General features: G+C 42.0%; 1 protein-coding gene across 7 annotated transcripts in view; it reads left to right on the forward strand.

Annotated features, from left to right (window-relative positions):
- Positions 1-10,163: 10,163 nt before the first annotated feature.
- The window catches only part of SANBR (SANT and BTB domain regulator of CSR), a 60,188-nt gene continuing 49,531 nt past the window's right edge, over positions 10,164-20,820 (forward strand). For 2 of the 7 annotated variants that reach the window (XM_025261084.3, XM_044925935.2), the window contains exon 1: positions 10,165-10,311. The gene's annotated coding sequence lies outside the window, so the exon portion shown is untranslated. Of the gene's footprint in view, positions 10,312-14,975; positions 15,104-20,820 lie in introns of all 7 variants that reach the window. The other 5 variants (XM_025261086.3, XM_044925934.2, XM_025261085.3 and 2 more) reach the window with 4 other exon arrangements.

Here is a 20,820-nt window from a genome sequence, read left to right on the forward strand (position 1 = left end):
GTCGTTTTGGGGGAGATTTTGAAGGGAAAAGAGAATAAGGTGAATAGTTAATCTCTTGTATTTAACTAGAAAACAAACTAGTTTTCTCTAATCATGTTTTATATACCCTTGAGAGACTTATCCATAGTGCTGTCCACGCCACCTACCTCCCCCTGTTCTGTGTTGAACTCAATTCATTAAGAGGTTTTCCCACCACCACCACTGCCATCAAAGCAACTCTTGTTGAGGTCACTAGTGACATTACACTGCTTTCCAGTGACCAGTTCTGTGTCTTTGTTCTACCTGACTTACAGGGGCACAGTTGATTACTTCCTTGTGTTTGAAAATCTTTTTTCCCCCCCTTGGCTTCCTGGACACCATACTCTTCTGCTTTCCCTGCAATATCATTAATCTCTTCTTTTTCAATCTTCATTGCTGATGTCTCTTCATATCCCCTACCTCTAAATATTGAACGGCCTCAGGGTTTAGATTTTGGACCACTATTGTAAACTTACTCACTTCCCTGATGAGCTTAACCAATTAACCAGTCTAGTGATTTATGATGCCATATGTTTTGATTCTAGAGTTTGTATCTCTTCTTTTATCTGAATTCCAAAATCATGTATCTACCTGCCACTTCACTATCTCCACTTGGTATCTTCTAGGCATCTTAGGTTTAGCATCCTTAAAAATCCTGATTTTTCTTTCAAAACCTATTTCTCCTCCATTCTGTGTCAGTAAACGACAACTCCGTCTTTCTTTTTGTTTAGGCCAAAAATTTTGGAATTCTTTGTTTCTCTTTTTTGTTCATACCCCGTATTTGTCAGGAAATCCCATTCATATTAACTTGAAAATAGATTTTGCATTCAGGTACTCCATGCTCCACTGCCTGCTGTCTGGTCTAAGCTGCATCATCACTTGCCTAGATTATTGTGATAGCCTTTTGGCTCTGCTCCTGCCTTTACCTCACCAGACCTATAGTCTGTTTTCAAGAGTGGAACAAAGTGATCCTTTTTTTAAACAAATCTTAATCATTACACTCCTCTGCTGAAAACCCTTCAATGGCTTCATATTTGACTCAGTAAAAACTCAAAAGTCCTTATATTAGTCTACACGGTGTTAGGCTGTCTGACCCTCTAGTCTTTGCCTTCTGCTTCCCTCGCAAGAGTCACATTGGCCACACTTGTAGTTATTTGAATATTTCAGGCATGCTTCCCATAGGAGCTTTGAACATTGTTTTTCTCATGTCTGGAGCACTTTTCTCCTGGATATCCTCAGGGCCCTCTGCACCTTTCTGGTCATTGCCCAAAAGTCGTCTTCTCAGGGAGCCTATCCATGTCACCTATTTTAACCTGCAACCCTTTCTGTCTCCCTCTGCATTCCCTTATCCTCCTTTTTTTTGTTTTCTTTTGCAGCACATATGTATCCTCCTGCATCCCCATACTTGAAAACAGTACCTGGCAAATGTAGGCTCTCAATTATATTGAAAGAGTGAGTGGATAAATTGTAGTAGTAATTGCCTGTTCCTAATTGGGGAGGCCTGGCGTGCTGCGATTCATGGGGTCGCAAAGAGTCGGACATGACTGAGTGACTGAACTGAACTGAATACTCTCATTAATGGCAAAAAGTTTCACTCTGAAAAGAGCATAACTGACTTATGAAATTAACAGTAATGTTAATAGTGAAAAACAAAATTAATTCAAGGTAAATTAATGGCTTAAATTCATAACAGCAGCCCCTAGATACTTATAGTTCATCAATGTTTTGTTCTTTATACTACTAATAGAATGCTCAAACTACCGCACAATTGCACTCATCTCACACGCTAGTAAAGTAATGCTCAAAATTCTCCAAGCCAGGCTTCAGCAATATGTGAACCATGAACTTCCTGATGTTCAAGCTGGTTTTAGAAAAGGCAGAGGAACCAGAGATCAAATTGCCAACATCCTCTGGATCATGGAAAAAGCAAGAGAGTTCCAGAAAAACATCTATTTCTGCTTTATTGACTATGCCAAAGCCTTTGACTGTGAGGAACACAATAAACTGTGGAAAATTCTGAAAGAGATGGGAATACCAGATCACCTGATCTGCCTCTTGAGAAATTTGTATGCAGGTCAGGAAGCAACAGTTAGGACTGGACATGGAACAATGGACTGGTTCCAAATAGGAAAAGGAGTACGTCAAGGCTGTATATTGTCACCCTGGTTATTTAACTTATATGCAGAGTACATCATGAGAAGCGCTGGGCTGGAAGAAACACAGCTGGAATCAAGATTGCTGGGAGAAATATCAATAACCTCAGATATGCAGATGACACCACCCTTATGGCAGAAAGGGAAGGGGAACTAAAAAGCCTCTTGATGAAAGTGAAAGAGGAGAGTGAAAAAGTTGGCTTAAAGCTCAACATTCAGAAAATGAAGATCAGTCCCATCACTTCATGGGAAATAGATGGGGAAACAGTGGAAACAGTGTCAGACTTTATTTTTTGGGGCTCCAAAATCACTGCAGATGGTGACTGCAGCCATGAAATTAAAAGACGCTTACTCCTTGGAAGGAAAGTTATGACCAACCTAGATAGCATATTCAAAAGCAGAGACATTACTTTGCCAACAAAGGTTAGTCTAGTCAAGGCTATGGTTTTTCCAGTGGTCACGTATGGATGTGAGAGTTGGACTGTGAAGAAGGCTGAGCGCCGAAGAATTGATGCTTTTGAACTGTGGTGTTGGAGAAGATTCTTGAGAGTCCCTTGGACTGCAAGGAGATCCAACCAGTCCATTCTGAAGGAGATCAGCCCTGGGATTTCTTTGGAAGGAATGATGCTAAAGCTGAAACTCCAGTACTTTGACCACCTCATGCGAAGAGTTGACTCATTGGGAAAGACCCTGATGCTGGGAGGGATTGGGGGCAGGAGGAGAAGGGGACGACAGAGGATGAGATGGCTGGATGGCATCACTGACTCGATGACGTGAGTCTGAGTGAACTCCGGGAGTTGGTGATGGACAGGGAGGCCTGGCGTGCTGCGATTCATGGGGTCGCAAAGAATTGGACACGACTGAGAGACTGAACTGAACTGAATAGTAATAAAGATTTAAATACATAGAAACATCAAACTATATGCCCTTTATTATTTAAATTTTGTGTAGTTTAAATTTGGTTGATTTTTAAACACCAATAATACATTCATAACCTAGCATACTTAAGGAAATCTTAGTTTAAAGCCAGCTGTATTAAGCTTCAGTTGGAAACTAAACCACAGAGAAAAGACTCCAATTGTTTAGATAACATATACTTTTTAGATGGCATAATTAGAATTGATACTGTAATTGCCCCCAGCAATTTCATTTTATGTATTGTATTCAGCATACATTTGATTTTAGGATCTGTGGATCTTTGGATGCATCTTTAATCAATTCTGGAAATTTTATAACAATTATCTTCTGTCTGTAGAATTCATATTAAACACATGTTTAGTCCTCATCCTACCCTTCATATCTTTGTGTTTCATATTTTTCACTTCTGTCTTTGTGCTGCAATCTGGTTAATTTTTCATGTATGTAGTATTTGCATGTTCAAGTATGCTATGTTAAGGTCGACAAGAACTCCAGATCCTGCAATCCTTCGAAGTTAAAATGCTTGTTGTTTGTGCTGACTCTCATGCATAGCATCTGGCCTCTTCACATTTATGGTAACCTTTATTAATTCATTCCTTGTTAATCTGTAAATTCCGCAGGCCAAATCTGGTCAAGGCTTAATTGTAAAGAATTCACTTCTGCTGCTGCTGGTATAGAGGCATCATTATTTGGGGGCCATTTCAGCCCTTTCTTGAAGGTCTTGAGTGAGAGTAGTTCATTTCCCCTCACCCTTACTCTACTTCTGAGCCCAAAGCTCAGAATCCTCACAGCTAAGTTTCTCTGGGCAGGGGCGCTCATACCCCTCGCTTCTGCCTGGAGTTTCCCGCCCATTTTGATTGATTTTGCCTCTCCCCCCACTTCATATGAGATCAGTACTGCTTTCTTGTGTGTGTCCGAGCCAGAATCTGTCTTGTTGAAAGTCTCATGTGTAGGCCACCGTAGTGCCAAAAGTAGAAGCCCCCTACAATTTCCAGACTCTTGTAGACAGTTATTCCAAATGTTACATTGTGAAATATCAGATATATCTATGTTTTTGTTTTCTTTGAGACTTTTTCATAAAACGAATATTTTACTTTATGAAAATGAATCTTTACATTGAAATTAACTGGGACACTCAATATCCTCAGTGGAACATGAGGAGAAACAAGAATGAAGAAAAGATATTAATACTGGAAAGTAAACAAAGCATAATTTCTATTGTAAACTTAATAAACCAGCAAGCATGTATATTTCATCTTATTTTTCCCATGTGCTGCAGATCGTCACATCCTTAAATTAAGACAAACATTCAGGGGCATTCCTGGTGGCTCGGTGGTAAAGAATCTGCTTGGCAATATAGGAGACACAGGTTTGATCCCTGATCCAGGAAGATCTCACGTGCTGCGGAGCAACTAAGCTCAATAGTGTGCTACAGCTATTGAACCTGTGCTTTAGAGCCGAGAAGACACAACTGCTGGGCCTGCACGTCACAACTGCTGAAGCCTGTGTACCCTGGAGCCCGTGGTCCCCCACACGAGAAGCCCATGTGCTGCAACTAGAGAGTAGCCCCCGATCACTGCAACTAGAGAAAAGCCTGAGCAGCAATGAAGACCCAGCACAGTCAGAAATAAAAAGAATTTTTAAAAGCAAACATCTGGAGAATTTAAGATTTAGGAAGATTCTTAAATGCCTTCTGACTAATTAAAGGAAAAATCAGATACCTCTTTAATAGTGAAGTTTAATGTATTTTTTGTAGTCTATGGCAATGTTCTCTGAAATTCTTTGAAAATTGTTCATCCCTATATGATAAGGCAACTGAATTCAAATTGATTGGAAAAACCCACTTCTTAACCATTGTATTAAGGATTAAACATTTAATCCTTTACTCAGTTTCCATTTGTATGTGAAAGAACAATTTTTTTAAATCCAGCAAAAATTACTTTCTTAGTATGAATGGTTAATGCACTTTTCAATCTGAAGCTCAGTAATAGTAAGTTCAAAATAATATTTAGTTGCTGAGAGGTCCAAAGGATATTCTGCATTAAGCAAAGTACCTGGCATATAATAAGGTCTCTGGCTAAAGTGATAAGTACTTCTTAATAACAATGTTATCAAAATGCAGTTTTGAATCAGGAGCTATCTTTAAGGACTGAAGATCTGCTAGGAGATCTGGTAAAATGGTGCCCTATAGGAACAGAGATGTTCTATAAAAAAAGTGGAAGTGGTGATTACTCAGTCATGTCCAACTCTGCGATCCCATGGGCTGTAGCTGATCAGGCTCCTCTGTCCATGGAATTCTCCAGGCAAGAATACTGGAGTGGGTAGCCATTCCCTTCTCCAGGGGATCTTCCTGACCCAGGTCTCCTGCATTGGCAGGTGGATTCTTAACCCATTAGAAGAGGGGGAAATTATCTTTACCTGTTACTAGCACAGATACTGAGGGACAAGTGGAAAAGTTACTGTTCAGGAGTAAGCAGTCAAGATTTTGACAATGTTGAACACTGAGATGCCCACACTTACCACATGTGTGTGGACTATGTATGTATATGTACACAGATGGAGGGCTTGCAGGCTGAGCATTTGACATATCAATTTAAGTCGTTATTGTGAACAGGGACCTCTACTTCATGGTAGTTTTTTTCTTTTTAAAGCTCTATGCTGGGATATGGGACATTTTGGGGAAGTAAATATAGCCCCCAATGCACCCTTTTTCTTTCAGACCTTAAAGCAGATGAAGGAAACATGCTTTTATGGATAACTTTCACTTTACCACATTAATTTTGTTTTTATTGTTGTTTTATACAACCCTTTGCCTTGTCATAAAGAGAGTTATGTTTAATTTTTTTTAAGAATAGTTCTTTTTTTAAAAAAATATAATTTGGCTGCATCGGGTCTTACTTGTGGAATGTGGGACCTTCGTTGTGGCATTTGGGCTTAGTTGCCCTACAGCCTGTGGGTTCCTAGTTCCTCGACCAGGGGTCAAGCCCACATCGCCTGCATTGTAGGGTGGATTCTTAACCACTGGACCACTAGGGACGTCCCTGTTTAATTTTAAATTATGTTCTCCAGTAATATTTGATGGTAGCTGAAGTCTGAAAGGTATTTGCATTTTTTATTGCCTTTTATCCATAAACGTTTTTCCATGTTATGTTTTTTGCAGTGCTAATGAAGTCCCTTTTCAGTTCATATTTCACTGTAGTTAAAAATATTTCAGGGAATTCCCTGATGATCCAGTGGTGAGAACTCAGTGCTTCCACTGCAGGGGGCACAGGTTTGATCCCTGGTCAGGAATTAAGATCCCTGCAAGTTGGTAGCACAGCAAAAAAAAGATAAATGATTCTAGTGAAGTGAGTAATTGAGTATGATATAATCCTAGAAACTAGGCTGTTGGGTAGAGACTAGTCACTGGCCACCAGTGTTTACTCTCCTGTAATTCAAAAATAGAACTCCCACCTTTTAGTTGGCCATGTAGCTGATTACATGGTTTCTACCTTTTCTAGCCTCCTCCTTTGTGGTTACATTGTAGCCACTGGGATAGAAGTGGAAGTGATGCATGTGACTTCTGGATCCTGCCTTTAACAGTACTGGGCATGCATTCTTTATCCTGTCTCCTATTCCCTCTGCGGGGTGTGCAAGTAAGAATGAGTCATCTATAGCCATTTCAGAGGCCTGTATCAGTGATTGTATTTTGGGTCTCTTTGTATTTTGGGTCTCTTTGTTAAAGCAATCTGTGTGTATGTGCTCAATCGTATCAGACTCGTTGTGAACCCCATGGACTGTAGCCCATCAGGCTCCTCTGTCCATGGAATTTGCCAGGTGAGAATACTGGAGTGGGTTGCAATTCCCTACTCCAGGGAATCTTCCCAACCCAGGGATCAAACCTGTGTCTTAAATTTCCTTCATTGGCAAGTGGATTCTTAACTACTCTGCTACCTAGGAAGCTCCTAGATCAATTTGCTGCTGCTGCTAAGTCGCTTCAGTCGTGTCCGACTCTGTGCGACCCCATAGACGGCAGCCCACCAGGCTCCCCCGTCCCTGGGATTCTCCAGGCAAGAACACTGGAGTGGGTTGCCATTTCCTTCTCCAAATGCATGAAAGTGAAAAGTGCAAGTGAAGTCGCTCAGTCGAGTCTGACTGTTCGCGACCCCATGGACTGCAGCCCACCAGGCTCCTCCGTCCATGGGATTTTCCAGGCAAGAGTACTGGAGTGTGGTGCCATTGCCTTCTCCAATTTAGTCTGTACTAAAACTAATAGAGGGATAGCTATCTTATGAACACAAAAGGGGTAGACTGGAGAAGGATAGAAAGTGGATGAAAGTCTTTAAGTGAGAGTGCCTAGTCCACATAAAAGGGCTCAGGACGAAACATCTGCACAATGCCAAAGATTCTTCCTTGGGCAAAGATTGTTGAACCTAATGAGGTGGCTATTTGACTTTGGACAAGTCACTTAAACTTTCTCTGTTTGATCTTAAAATGGAAAGATTGAAGAAGTTCTCTCAAGGATCCTTTCTAGCTCTGTCATTCTGTAGATGTATATTGTTCTAGAAAAGACAGGAGAGTAGTGAGGAAAAACTTCAGACGTTATTAATAAGTATCTAAGTTGATCCCTCAGAGAAGGACAATAGTATATGCATCAGCAGCAGGAGTGGTTATGGATGGAGTCCAGTAGTAGAGCTCTATTCTCTTCTATCTCTGCTTGCAATTGGTTCATTCTTAACTGACTTCATTTCTTTAGGTCAAAACTTGCTAAAACCAAGGAGTGGCAGACAACAACAAACTCACATTCTGACCTTTTCTAAACCACTTCCCTCAGAGCCATGGGCTTGATAATGAGTCTTTAAAGTTAGTGCGGGTGAAAATACTTTGGGAAAAGTCACAGCCTGCAATTTGTTTCTACCTATCAGTGTCCTATGTATCTTAGATCTTTGTTATTGCAGTGCACTACTTTCAGTGCTCTTGCCTGGAAAATCCCATGGACGGAGGAGCCTGGTAGGCTGCAGTCCATGGGGTCGCTGAGTGTCGGAGACGACTGAGCGACTTCACTTTCACTTTCATACATTGGAAAAGGAAATGGCAACCCACTCCAGTGTTCTTGCCTGGAGAATCCCAGGGACGGAGGAGCCTGGTGGGCTGCCGTCTCTGGGGTCGCACAGAATCAGACACGACTGAAGCGACTTAGCAGCAGCAGCAGCACTTTCAGGAACCTTATCTTTTAGAGAATACACCAAGCTTCTGTAACAAATAGACACACACCAAAAAATAAACAAAATACAGTAGCTAAAGGAAGCAAACATTTTCCTCATGTAACAGTCCAGAGGTAGGCAGGCAATCTAGGGTCTGTTAGGCAGCTTTGCTTCACAAGGTAAACTTCAAAACACAGGTTCTTTCTGTTACTGCTCTGCAGTCAGTCCTGTGTGGGTTCTTGTCTTCATAGTTTAAGCTGGCTCATCACCATTATAACTGAGTTTCAGCTTGTGTGAAAGTGTTACTCGAAAACTGGGTTGCGATAAGGAGAACACGGGATCTTTACCAAAGCGATGTCTCCCTGAACAGCAAATAGGTAAATTTTAAGCTAAGGATATATGCATACTCATGAAGGGGTTTGAGCAGAGAGAATTCAGCATAAAATTGGGGCAAAGGTCAACAGAGTTCGAGTCTTACTTGATTGAAGTCAGGAGGGTCAACATCATCGTTCCATCCTTCACCTGAATGGGGGGCCTTAATTCCTGCAGAACTCAAAGATATAATTTTATTATATATATCCCTTGAGGAGGAACTAAAATTGCTTTACCACTGCACTATTTCTTGACTGCCTTTTCTCTATTTCTGCTTTCCCTTTGTTCCCTTAAGATCATTAATTACTGAGACCTGTTTTAAGGGCAAACATTGCAGCCAGTCTTGGATTATGAAATGGCTTAGGCCCAAATGGCTTCTTTTATGTTCATAGCAGCGCTATTTACAATAGACAAGACATGGAAATAACCTGTCCATCAACATATGAATGAATAGAGATGTGGGGTGTGTGTGTGTGTGGGTGTGGGTGTGTGTGTGTGGGTGTGGGTGTGTGTGTGTGTGATGGAATACTAATTAGCCATAAAAAGAATGAAATAATGCCATTTGCAGCAACATGGATGGACCTAGAGATTATCAAGCTAAATGAAGTAAGTTGGAGAGAGAAAGATAAACACTATATGGTATCACTTATATGTGGAATCTGAAAAAAATACTGTAAATGAACTTATCAATGAAACAGTCTCACAGAACAGATTTGTGGTTGCCAAGGGTGGAAGAGTGTGGAGGAGAGCTAGATTGAGTTTGGGATTAGCAGATGCAAGCTATTGTATATGAAATGGATAAACAACAAAGTCCTACTGCATAGCACAGGAAACTATATTCAACATCTTGTAATAAACTATAATGGAAAATAATATGGAAAAAAATGTAACTAAATTGTTTTGCTGTACAGCAGAAGCTAACAACATTGTAAATCAACTAAAATAAACAAAATTTTAAAAGAGAGAAGATACTGACATGTAGCATTTACTCTACAAGATTGGGCCTTACACATCTGACTAGGCTCCCAGTAGTAGTCACCAGAGTAAGGTCCTTCCTGAACCTATTAATGTACGAAACCTCAAGGAGTAACCCAAAGCTATTTACATTTTTCAAGAGACGCCTCCTGATGAAGACCACGCTTCACCCAAGATATTTCTTGCATCCACAGATCATGCAGTTTTCCTATTCTACCTGACCTAAGCGGGTATATCAAAGCCACCAACAACTTCATTCTTTATGAGTTCTTTCTCCCCCATTTCCCCCTTTCTTCTGGATCCAGAGGCGATCATTCTGAGTGAAGTTCTGGCTCTAGAGGGCATCTGGTTGCTAAGAGACAGGACGCTGGGAGGGTGGGGACGCTGCACTGCGACAGGCCTGAGAAAGAATTCGAGGGGGGCGGGGAAGAAACCGGCAAAGGCTAAGCCGAGTAGCCGCTCTTCGCAGCACCCGCTCCCTGCAGCCCGAAAGGAGCTCGTCGTTCATTGGCTGCGCCGCTGCGGCGCTGGCCTGCGATTGGCCAGGCGGCGTCGATCTCCGCGTTCCCCGCCCCGCAGCGCTGGTACCCCAGCGGTTGGGTTTGCGGGTCTGGTCGCGGCCGCTTCATGGCGCGGGCGGTGCCGGGCTCTGCAGGTGACGGGGGCGAAGCGAGGGCCATTGCGGCCTAGAGGTGAGTGACGAGCCGAGGGAGCTCGGGGGCTGGTTGGCGGAAAGTGCGGCTAGTGGCGTTACCGTTGGAGGCTAGCGGCCCCCTCTGCGGCCTCCTCCGCTTTAGGGCCTGGCGGGAGTCTCGCTAGTGGAAAGTGCCCCCGAACCGCCCCCACGTGCATCGAGGGGCCCGCCGGCTCTGCCTTCTCCAGATCTCCAAAGCCGGTCCCTCTAGTGAACCAGCTGAGAGAGCACGGCGTCTGCCGTCCTGGCCCCACCCCTAGTCCCTGCCCTGCATCTTCCCCCGCCTCGGCCCACTGCTTTCCCCGCGCCTTTGTCCACCCCTCACCCGCTCAGCGCCCAGAGTTTCTGCACCCGAGGGGAGGCGGGAGACCACCAAGGTCTGGGCTGCCTTAAAGGACGTTGCAGTGCAGCGAGCCTCTGGGTCGAAGGTTGCGGGGCTTTGATGTGTTCTTTCTAGGTTTCAATTGTGGTTTTATTTTCTCCTTCACTATGAAAGCCAGATGCCCGTTCTCGTGGTCAGAAAGCCTGGGCACAAGGCTTCTACCCTGGTGATGACTCAGTGTTGTCGCCCATCCTCTGTTATGCCAGAGGCCTGTGACCTGCCCTGCTGGCCTCTCTAGCACCTATCCTTCTCAGCCTAGGGGCAAAGTCTCTGTCTACCAGATCTTTTTCTATTTGAAAATAGGAAAAACAGATGCCAGTGTTGGACCTCTGTTTGGTTTTGTTAGTACATTTAAACTCCCATCGTGGAAATGGAGAGGGCATGAGATGTATTAAAAAGTGTATTTAGAGTAGAAAACAATTTTTATTTTTGGTAAATAACATGTTTCATACTAAACATTAGCATGTTTTTAATATTTTATCATGAATGGGAGTAAATCTAGTAATAGTATAATTTGAGTTTCAAACGTTTTCTTATTGGCAGTTTTTGGTAAGTCTGTACTTCTTTTCCAGAAGGGGATGCACAGTTGCAGCTACTCTGAGAGAATTCTGACTCTAGGGATGCTTTCTTGAACATCTGTTTAACTGGAATTAATTCTGGGTAGTTTTCACTTGCTTGGTGTGATTCAGTTGTGTAAGGAAAATATCAACAGAAAAAAATTCTTTTTCACATTTAGATAATGTTCAGTTCAGTTAGTTCAGTTACTCAGTCATGTCCGACTCTTTGTGACCCCATGGATTGCAGCAGGCCAGGCCTCCCTGTTCATCGCCAACTCCTGGGGTTTATTCAAACTCATGTCCATTGAGGCAGTGATGCCATCCAACCATCTCATCCTCTGTCATCCCCTTCTCCTCCTGCCTTCAATCTTTGCCAGCATCAGGGTCTTTTCAAATGAGTCAGTTCTTCGAATCAGGGGGCCAAAGTATTGGAGTTTCAGCTTTAGCATTAGTCTGTCCAATGAATATTCAGGACTGATTTCCTTTAAGATGGACTTGTTTGATCTCCTTACAGTCCAAGAGACCCTCAAGAGTCTTCTCCAACACCACAATTCAAAAGCATCAATTCTTTGGTGCTCAGCTTTCTTTATAGTCCAGCTCTCACATCCATATATAACTACTGGAAAAACCATAGCCTTGACTAGACAGACCTTTACTGGCAGAATGTCTCTGCTTTTTAGTGTGCTGACTAGGTTGGTTGTAACTTTTCTTCCAAGGAGCAAGTGTCTTTTAGTTTCATGGCTGCAATCACCATCTGCAGTGATTTTGGACCCCAAGAATATAAAGTCTATCACTGTTTCCATTGTCTCCCCATCTATTTGCCATGAAATGATGGGACTGGATGCCATGATCTTAGTTTTCTCAGTGCTGAACCTCAAACCAACTTTTTCACTCTCCTCTTTCACTTTTATCAAGAGGCTCTTTAGTTCTTCACTTTCTGCCACAAGGGTGGTGTCATCTGCATATCTGAGGTTATTGATATTTCTCCAGGCAGTCTTGATTCCAGCTTGTGCTTCTTCCAGCCCAGCGTTTCTCATGATGTACTCTGCATATAAGTTAAATAAGCAGGGTGACAATATACAGCCTTGACGTACTCCTTTTCCTATTTGGAACCAGTCTGTTGTTCCATGTCCAGTTCTAACTGTAGCTTCCTGACCTGCATACAGATTTCTCAAGTGGCAGGTCAGGTGATCTGGTATTCCCATCTCTTGAAGAATTTTCCACAGTTTGTTGTGGTCCACACAGTCAAAGGCTTTGGCATAGTCAATAAAGTAGAAGTAGATGTTTTTCTGGAACTCTCTTGCTTTTTTGATGTTTCAGCAGATGTTGACAATATAATCTCTGCTTCCTCAGCCTTTTCTAAATCCACCTTGAACATCTGGAAGTTCATGGTTCACGTACTGTTGAAGCCTGGCTTGGAGAATTTTGAGCATTACTTTACTAGCATGTGAGATGAGTGCAATTGTGCGGTAGTTTGAGCATTCTTTGACATTGCCTTTCTTTGGGATTGGAATGAAAACGGACCTTTTCCAGTCTTGTGGCCATGCCGAGTTTTCCAAATTTGCTGGCATATTGAGTGCAGCACTTTCACAGCATCATCTTTCAGGATTTGAAATAGCTAAACTGGAATTCCATCACCTCCACTAGCGTTGTTCGTAGTGATGCTTCCTGAGGCCCACTTGACTTCTCATTCCAGAATGTCTGGCTCTAAGTTGGTGATCACACCATCGTGATTATCTGGGTTGTAAAGATCTTTTTGTACAGTTCTTCTGTGTATTCTTGCCACCTCTTCTTAATATTTTCTGCTTCCGTTAGGTCCATACCATTTCTGTCCTTTATCGAGCCCATCTTTGCATGAAATGTTCCCTTAGTATCTCTAATTTTCTTGAGGATATCTCCAGTCTTTCCCATTCTCTTGTTTTCCTCTAGTTCTTTGCATTGATCACTGAGGAAGGCTTTCTTATCTCTCCTTGCTATTCTTTGGAACTCTGCATTCAAATGCGTATATCTTTCCTTTTCTCCTTTGCCTTTCACTTCTTTTCTATTCACAGCTATTTGTAAGACTTCCTCAGATAACTATTTTGCCTTTTTGCATTTATTTTCCTTGGGATGGTCTTGATCACTGCCTCCTCTACAATGTCACAAACCTCCATCCATAGTTCTTCAGGCACTCTGTTTGTCACTTCCACTGTATAATCATAAGGGATTTGATTTAGGTCATACCTGAGTGGTCTAGTGGTTTTCCCTACTTTCTTCAATTTCAGTCTGAATTTGCAATAAGGAGTTCATGATCTGTGCCACAGTCAGCTCCTGGTCTTGTTTTTGCTGACTGTACAGAGCTTCTCCATCTTTGGCTGCAAAGAATATAATCAATCTGATTTCCGTATTGACCATCTGGTGATGTCCATGTGTAGAGTCGTCTCTTGTGTTGTTGGAAGAGGGTGTTTGCTATGACCAGTGTGTTCTGTTGGCAAAACTCTATTAGCCTTTGCCCTGTTTCATCCTGTACTCCAAGGCCAAATTTGCCTGTTACTCCAGGTATTTCTTGACTTCTACTTGTGCATTCCCGTCCCCTATAATGAAAAGGACATCATTTTTGGGTGTTAGTTCTATAAGGTCTTGTAGGTCTTCATAGAACCATTTAAGTTCAGTTTCTTCAGCATTACTGGTCAGGGCATAGACTTAGATTACTGTGATACTGAATGGTTTACTGTGGAAACAGAGATCATTCTTTCATTTTTGAGATTGCACCAAGTACTGCATTTCAGACTCTCTTGTTGAGTTTGATGGTTACTCCATTGCTTCTAAGGGATTCTTGCCCACAGTAGTAGATATAATGGTCATCTGAGTTAAATTCACCCATTCCAGTCCATTTTAGTTCACTGATTCCTAAAATGTTGATGTTAGATGATGTAAATTAAACATGTATTATAAATGAGTATTTATACAGGTATGGAGTACACATACAAGTTTGAAAATATTTTATATGAATTGTATTTTTGATTAGCTAATAGGTACCTGCACATTGTAGGCCACAATAAATATTTTAGAAAATTTTAAGTAATCTTTTTGAAAATAAAGTAAAAACAGCACCCAAATCCTTGCCCTGTATTCTGTTTCAAACTGTTTTCTATTGAGGCTCAAACAGAATTGTAATAAAATATTCCATGCCCCAACATAGTTCTCAAATTGTGTGGTATGAAGTGATGATGTGCTAGGTACACAAGTAGAAAACAATGAAGTTCTGTAAAATCTACTTTCAGCTGGGCTCAAGGCAGTGTTTTACAGTTCTTAAAGTAGTTTTTGAAAATTTTTATGCCAGTAACGTGGCCAAAATAAGAAGTAATTATTGATCACCTTCTGTATGCCAGGTAGTGTGTTGTATATATTATCTAATCCTTACAATAACATCAGAGGTAGGTATTATTTTCCTTGTGTTATAGTCAAGACCATTGAAATCATAGGTTGTACTGCTGGAAATGGTAACTAGATAAGAATCTAGATCTGATTTTGCACTCATTTTGTTGAGAGCTTACTTCATTGGAAAGTCAGTGTCTCTCCTTTTCATCTGTTATATTTATCTTTATGAATCTGTTTAATCCTAGGCTCTTTGGAATGATAATGTTACTGTTATAAACATTATGTAGTACTAAATGCCAGGTAACACTGTCCATGTATCTTCAAAAGTATATGGGCTAGCTACTATTATTCTTTGTTTTACAGATGAGAAAACTGAGGCATAGAGTACGTAATCTGAACCAGATAATACCTCAAGTGGTGGAACCAGGACAAAAATTTGGGCAGGCTAGCTCCAGGGTCCATACGCAACACAATTCTGGGCCTTCAGCAAGGTACCTGTGTGGTTGCTACTACTACTACTAAGTCACTTCAGTCGTGTCCGACTCTGTGCGACCCCATAGACGGCAGCCCACCAGGCTCCCCCGTCCCTGGGATTCTCCGGGCAAAAACACTGGAGTGGGTTGTCATTTCCTTCTCCAATGCATGAAAGTGAAGAGTGAAAGTGAAGTCACTCAGTCGTGTCCAACCCTCAGCGACCCCATGGACTGCAGCCTTCCAGGCTCCTCCGTCCATGAGATTTTCCAGGCAAGAGTACCGGAAGCTATAATTTTCTTGTTTCTTTCTAATGTTCATGCAGAAACATGTAGGATAAATCTATTATGTCTACCACCCGATGTCCTGCATCAGTGTTTTACATATACAGTGATGTAGTACTAATCATTGTTAACGCGTCCTGAGAATTTTTGCATTCCAGTTCCCCATTCCAACATTTAAACATCTCACATTATCCTTAACTTGATCCTAGGTGATCAGTTCAGTTCAGTCACTCAGTCATGTCCGACTCTTTGCAACCCCATGGACTACAGCACGCCAGGCCTCCCTATCACCAACTCCCAGAGTTTACTCAAACTCATGTCCATTGAGTCGGTGCTGCCATCCAGCCATCTCATCCTCTGTCGTCCCCTTCTCCTCCCCACCTTCAGTCTTTCCCAGCAGCAGGTCTTTTCAAATGAGTCAGCTCTTCCCATCAGGTGGCCAAAGTATTGGAGTTTCAGCTTTAGCATTAGTCCTTCCAATGAATATTCAGGACTGATTTCCTTTAAGATGGACTGGTTGTATCTCCTTGCAATCCAAGGGACTCTCAAGAGTCTTTTCCAACACTACAGTTCAAAAGCATCAATTCTTTGGTGCTCAGATTTCTTTATAGTCCAGCTCTCACATCCATATATAACTACTGGAAAAACCATAGCTTTGACTAGATGAATCTTTGCTGGCAAAGTAATATCTCTACTTTTTAATATGCTGACTAGATTGGTCATAACTTTTCTTCCAAGGAGTAAGTGTCTTCTAATTTCATGGCTGCAGTCACCATCTGCAGTGATTTTGGAGCCCCCAAAAATAAAGTCTGCCACTGTTTCCCCATCTATTTGCCATGAAGTGATAGGACCGGATGCCATGATCTTAGTTTTCTGAATGTTGAGCTTTAAGCCAACTTTTTCACTCTCCTCTTTCACTTTCATCAAGAGGTTCTTCAGGTCTTCTTCACTTTCTGCCACAAGGGTGGTATCATCTGCATATATGAGGTTATTGATATTTCTCCCAGCAACCTTGATTCCAGCTTGTGTTTCATCCAGCCCAGTGTTTCTCATGATGCATTCTGCATATAAATTAAATAAGCAGGGTGACAATATGCAGTCTTGATGTACTCCTTTTCCTGTTTGGAACCAGTCTGTTGTTCCATGTCCAGTTCTAACTGTAGAATAGGGGATAGGCTACCCACTCCAATATTCCTGATCTGCATACAGATTTCTCAGGAGGCAGGTCAGATGGTCTGGTATTCCCATCTCTTTAAGAATTTTCCAGAGTTTGTTGTGGTCCACACAGTCAAAGGCTTTGGCATAGTCAATAAAACAGAAATAGATGTTTTTATGGAACTTTCTTGCTTTTTCAATGATCCAGTGGATGTTGGCAGTTTGATCTCTGCTTCCTCTGCCTTTTCTAAATCCAGCTTGAACATCTGGAAGTTCACGATTCATGTATTGTTAAAGTGTAGCTTGGAGAATTTTGAGCATTACTTTGCTAGTATGTGCTGCTGCTGCTGCTGCTAAGTTGCTTCAGTCGTGTCCGACTCTGTGCGACCCCATAGACGGCAGCCCACCAGGCTCCCCCTTCCCTGGGATTCTCCAGGCAAGAACACTGGAGTGGGTTGCCATTTCATTCTCCAAAGCATGAAAGTAAAAAGTGAAAGTGAAGTCATGCAGTCCTGTCCGACTCTGCGACCCCATGGACTGCAGCCTACGAGGCTCCTCCATCCATGGGATTTTCCAGGCAAGAGTGCTGGAGTGGGGTGCCATTGCCTTCTAGTGTGTGAGATGAGTGCAATTGTGCAGTAGTTTGAGCATTCTTTGACATTGTCTTTCTTTGGATTGGAATGAAAACTGACCTTTTCCAGTCCTTTGGCCACTGCTGAGTTTTCCAAATGTGCTGGCATATTGAGTGCAGCACTTTCACAGCATCATCTTTTAGGATTTGAAATAGCTCAACTGGAATTCCATCATCTCCACTAGCTTTGTTCGTAGTGATGCTTTCTAAGGCCACTTGACTTCACGTTCCAGGATGTCTGGCTCTAGGTCAGTGATCACATCATCATGATTATCTGGGTCATGAAGATGTTTTTTGTAGAGTTCTTCTGTGTATTCTTGCCACCTCTTCTTAATATCTTCTCCTTCTGTTAGGTCCATACCATTTCTGTCCTTTATCGAGCTCATCTTTGCATGAAATATTCCCTTGGTATCTCTAATTTTCTTGAAGAGATCCCTAGTCTTTCCCATTCTGTTGTTTTCCTCTATTTCTTTGCATTGATTGCTGAGGAAGGCTTTCTTATCTCTTCTTGCTATTCTTTGGAACTCTGCATTCAAATGCTTATATCTTTCCTTTAATCCTTTGCTTTCCCTTCTCTTCTTTTCACAGCTATTTGTAAGGCCTCCCCAGACAGCCATTTTGCTTTTTTGCATTTCTTTTCCATGGGGATGGTCTTGATCCCTGTCTCCTGTACAATGTCACGAACCTCAGTCCATAGTTCATCAGGCACTCTATCTATCAGATCTAGGCCCTTAAATCTATTTCTCACTTCCACTGTATAATCATAAGGGATTTGATTTAGGTCGTACCTGAATGGTCTAGTGGTTTTCCCTACTTTCTTCAATTTCAGTCTGAATTTGGCAATAAGGAGTTCATGATCTGAGCCACAGTCAGCTCCCGGTCTTGTTTTTGTTGACTGTATAGAGCTTCTCCATCTTTGGCTGCAAAGAATATAATCAATCTGATTTCGATGTTGACCATCTGGTGATGTCCATGTGTAGAGTCTTCTCTTGTGTTGTTGGAAGAGGGTGTTTGCTATGACCAGTGCATTTTCTTGGCAAAACTCTATTAGTCTTTGCCCTGCTTCATTCCGTATTCCAAAGCCAAATTTGCCTGTTACTCCAGGTATTTCTTGACTTCCTGCTTTTGCATTCCAGTCCCCTGTAATGAAAAGGACATCTTTTTTGGGTGTTAGTTCTAAAAGGTCTTGTAGGTCTTCATAGAACTGTTCAACTTCAGCTTCTTCAGTGTTACTGGTTGGGGCATAGACTTGGATTACTGTGATATTGAATGGTTTGCCTTGGAAACGAACAGAGATCATTCTTTCATTTTTGAGATTGCATCCAAGTACTGCATTACGGACTCTTTTGTTGACCATGATGGCTACTCCATTTCTTCTGAGGGATTCCTGCCCGCAGTAGTAGATATAATGGTTATCTGAGTTAAATTCACCCATTCCAGTCCATTTCAGTTCACTGATTCCTAGAATGTCGACGTTCACTCTTGCCATCTCTTGTTTGACCACTTCCAATTTGCCTTGATTCATGGACCTGACATTCCAGGTTCCTCATTGGACCTTGCTTCTACCACCAGTCACATCCACAGCTGGGTATTGTTTTTGCTTTGGCTCCATCCCTTCATTCTTTCTGGAGTTATTTCTCTGCTGTTCTCCAGTAGCATATTGGGCACCTACTGACCTGGGGAGTTTCTCTTTCAGTATCCTATCATTTTGCCTTTTCATACTGTTCATGGGGTTCTCAAGGCAAGAATACTGAAGTGGTTTGCCATTCCCTTCTCCAGTGGACCACGTTCTGTCAAATCTCTACACCATGACCCGCCCGTCTTGGGTTGCCCCACGGGCACGGCTTAGTTTCATTGAGTTAGACAAGGCTGTGGTCCTAGTGTGATTATCTTGACTAGTTTTCTGTGAGTATGGTTTCAGTGTGTCTGCCCTAAGTCATAGATATGACTAATTGTAAATCTTTTCATCTGTAAATTTACACTCTAACTTCAGATACAATGCCTGGCCCATGGTGGAGGCTCAGTAAATGTTAATTTTTTTTTAAACGATTTCAGCTTTATTGAAGTATAATTGACATAAATTCTCAAAATTTTTTAAATTTGAAGGGAGTAGCTTTTTTCCTTCAGTACCACAGCCTTTTCCCTCCCTTGGCTCACAAGCAGAAACTTTGGAAATTGCTTCATTGAATCATTACTAACTTCATAATGTTTAGACTCTGTCTGTCTCTGTCCTAAGCCATCATTCCCATTTGCTATCTCCCCTATACTCTACTTCTCAAATGTAATGGAAAGAGCATGGATCTAAGAGTCAATTTTACCTGGGACTTTGTTCTGCCTCTTATTAGCTCTGTGGCCTTGTCTAAATTATTTAACTTTTCTGAATGTGTTTCTTCATCTTGTAAAATTGGGGAAAGACTCTATCTTATAGGGTTGTGGTAAGAATTGAAATAAGTTATATAAAAGCCTTAGCACAGCTCCAGGCTCCTAGTAAACACCTGATAAAGAAGTTCTTAAAATTCTCTTAAGGTTGAAGGAGACAGATTCTTTTTCTCTTTAATACCGGTCGTCCCCTCCTCCACAATATCAACAGTTATTATTTGTCCCTCTGTCCTTGCATGGCTCCCCTGTGCTTTGGCTCTCAGCAGATGATATTAAAATCATCTGTTTGTCTACCTGTATCCTCAGCTCTCTGCTAGTAAACTCCTTGAGGACAGGGACCATGCCGTATTTATTGTGGTATTCCCAGTGCTTGGCCTGGGTTATAGTTGGTACTTGCTAAATGTTTATTGAGGTACATCCCTTTGGAAAGCCTTCTAGAGACTTTTTTTTCTTGTCATCATGTTTCCTGAAGATTTTGGACACACCCTTAGTCACTTGATTCAAGGTCTCCTGGATTGAACCAGAGGGTATGTGATAGTAGGACCAGGGCGGGGAACCAAGTGAAAAAGCAGGGGAGGCCACCACTCTGCAGGAGTGCGTGTGAGTGTGTATGTGTGTAGAGGTGCTGTGGCTTTTTATATATGAGAGTCAGAGGGTGTGTTTGGGTATGTGTAAGGGTTAAACCTTGTCAGGCCAGTCGCCACATTGTTTCTGAAGATAAGGAATAAGAGAACTTTACAAAAAATGTTTCAAACATGTAAAAACAATGCTAATTACATTTGTTAATACAATCTCCTCACCATATATAATTAGTAATCACATGCACAATAACTATTATGCTTATCCTAAAATGTCAGATTAACTTGGTTCTAAGTTTCATTTGGAGAAGGCAGTGGCAACCTACTCCAGTACTCTTGCCTGTAAAATCCCATGGACCTGGTGGGCTGCAGTCCATGGAGTCGCTAGGAGTCGGACACGACTGAGTGACTTCACTTTCACTTTTCACTTTCATGCACTGGAGAAGGAAATGGCAACCCACTCCAGTGTTCTTGCCTGGAAAATCCCAGGGACTGGGGAGCCTGGTGGGGTGCTGTCTCTGGGGTCGCACAGAGTTGGACATGACTGAAGCGACTTAGCAGCAGCAGGAGCAGCAGCAAGTTTCATTTGATTACACCTATCAAATTAAGTATACTCAGCCTTGATTGTAGCATGGACGTTCAATCACAGAGAAAGTATGGCTTGGGACTGCAATGAAATTATCATGTAACTATCTTTTTTTTTCACTGTT

The sequence above is a fragment of the Bubalus bubalis genome, chromosome 12 (assembly GCF_019923935.1).
Source record: "Bubalus bubalis isolate 160015118507 breed Murrah chromosome 12, NDDB_SH_1, whole genome shotgun sequence".
In the NCBI taxonomy this organism is placed as follows: domain Eukaryota; kingdom Metazoa; phylum Chordata; class Mammalia; order Artiodactyla; family Bovidae; genus Bubalus; species Bubalus bubalis.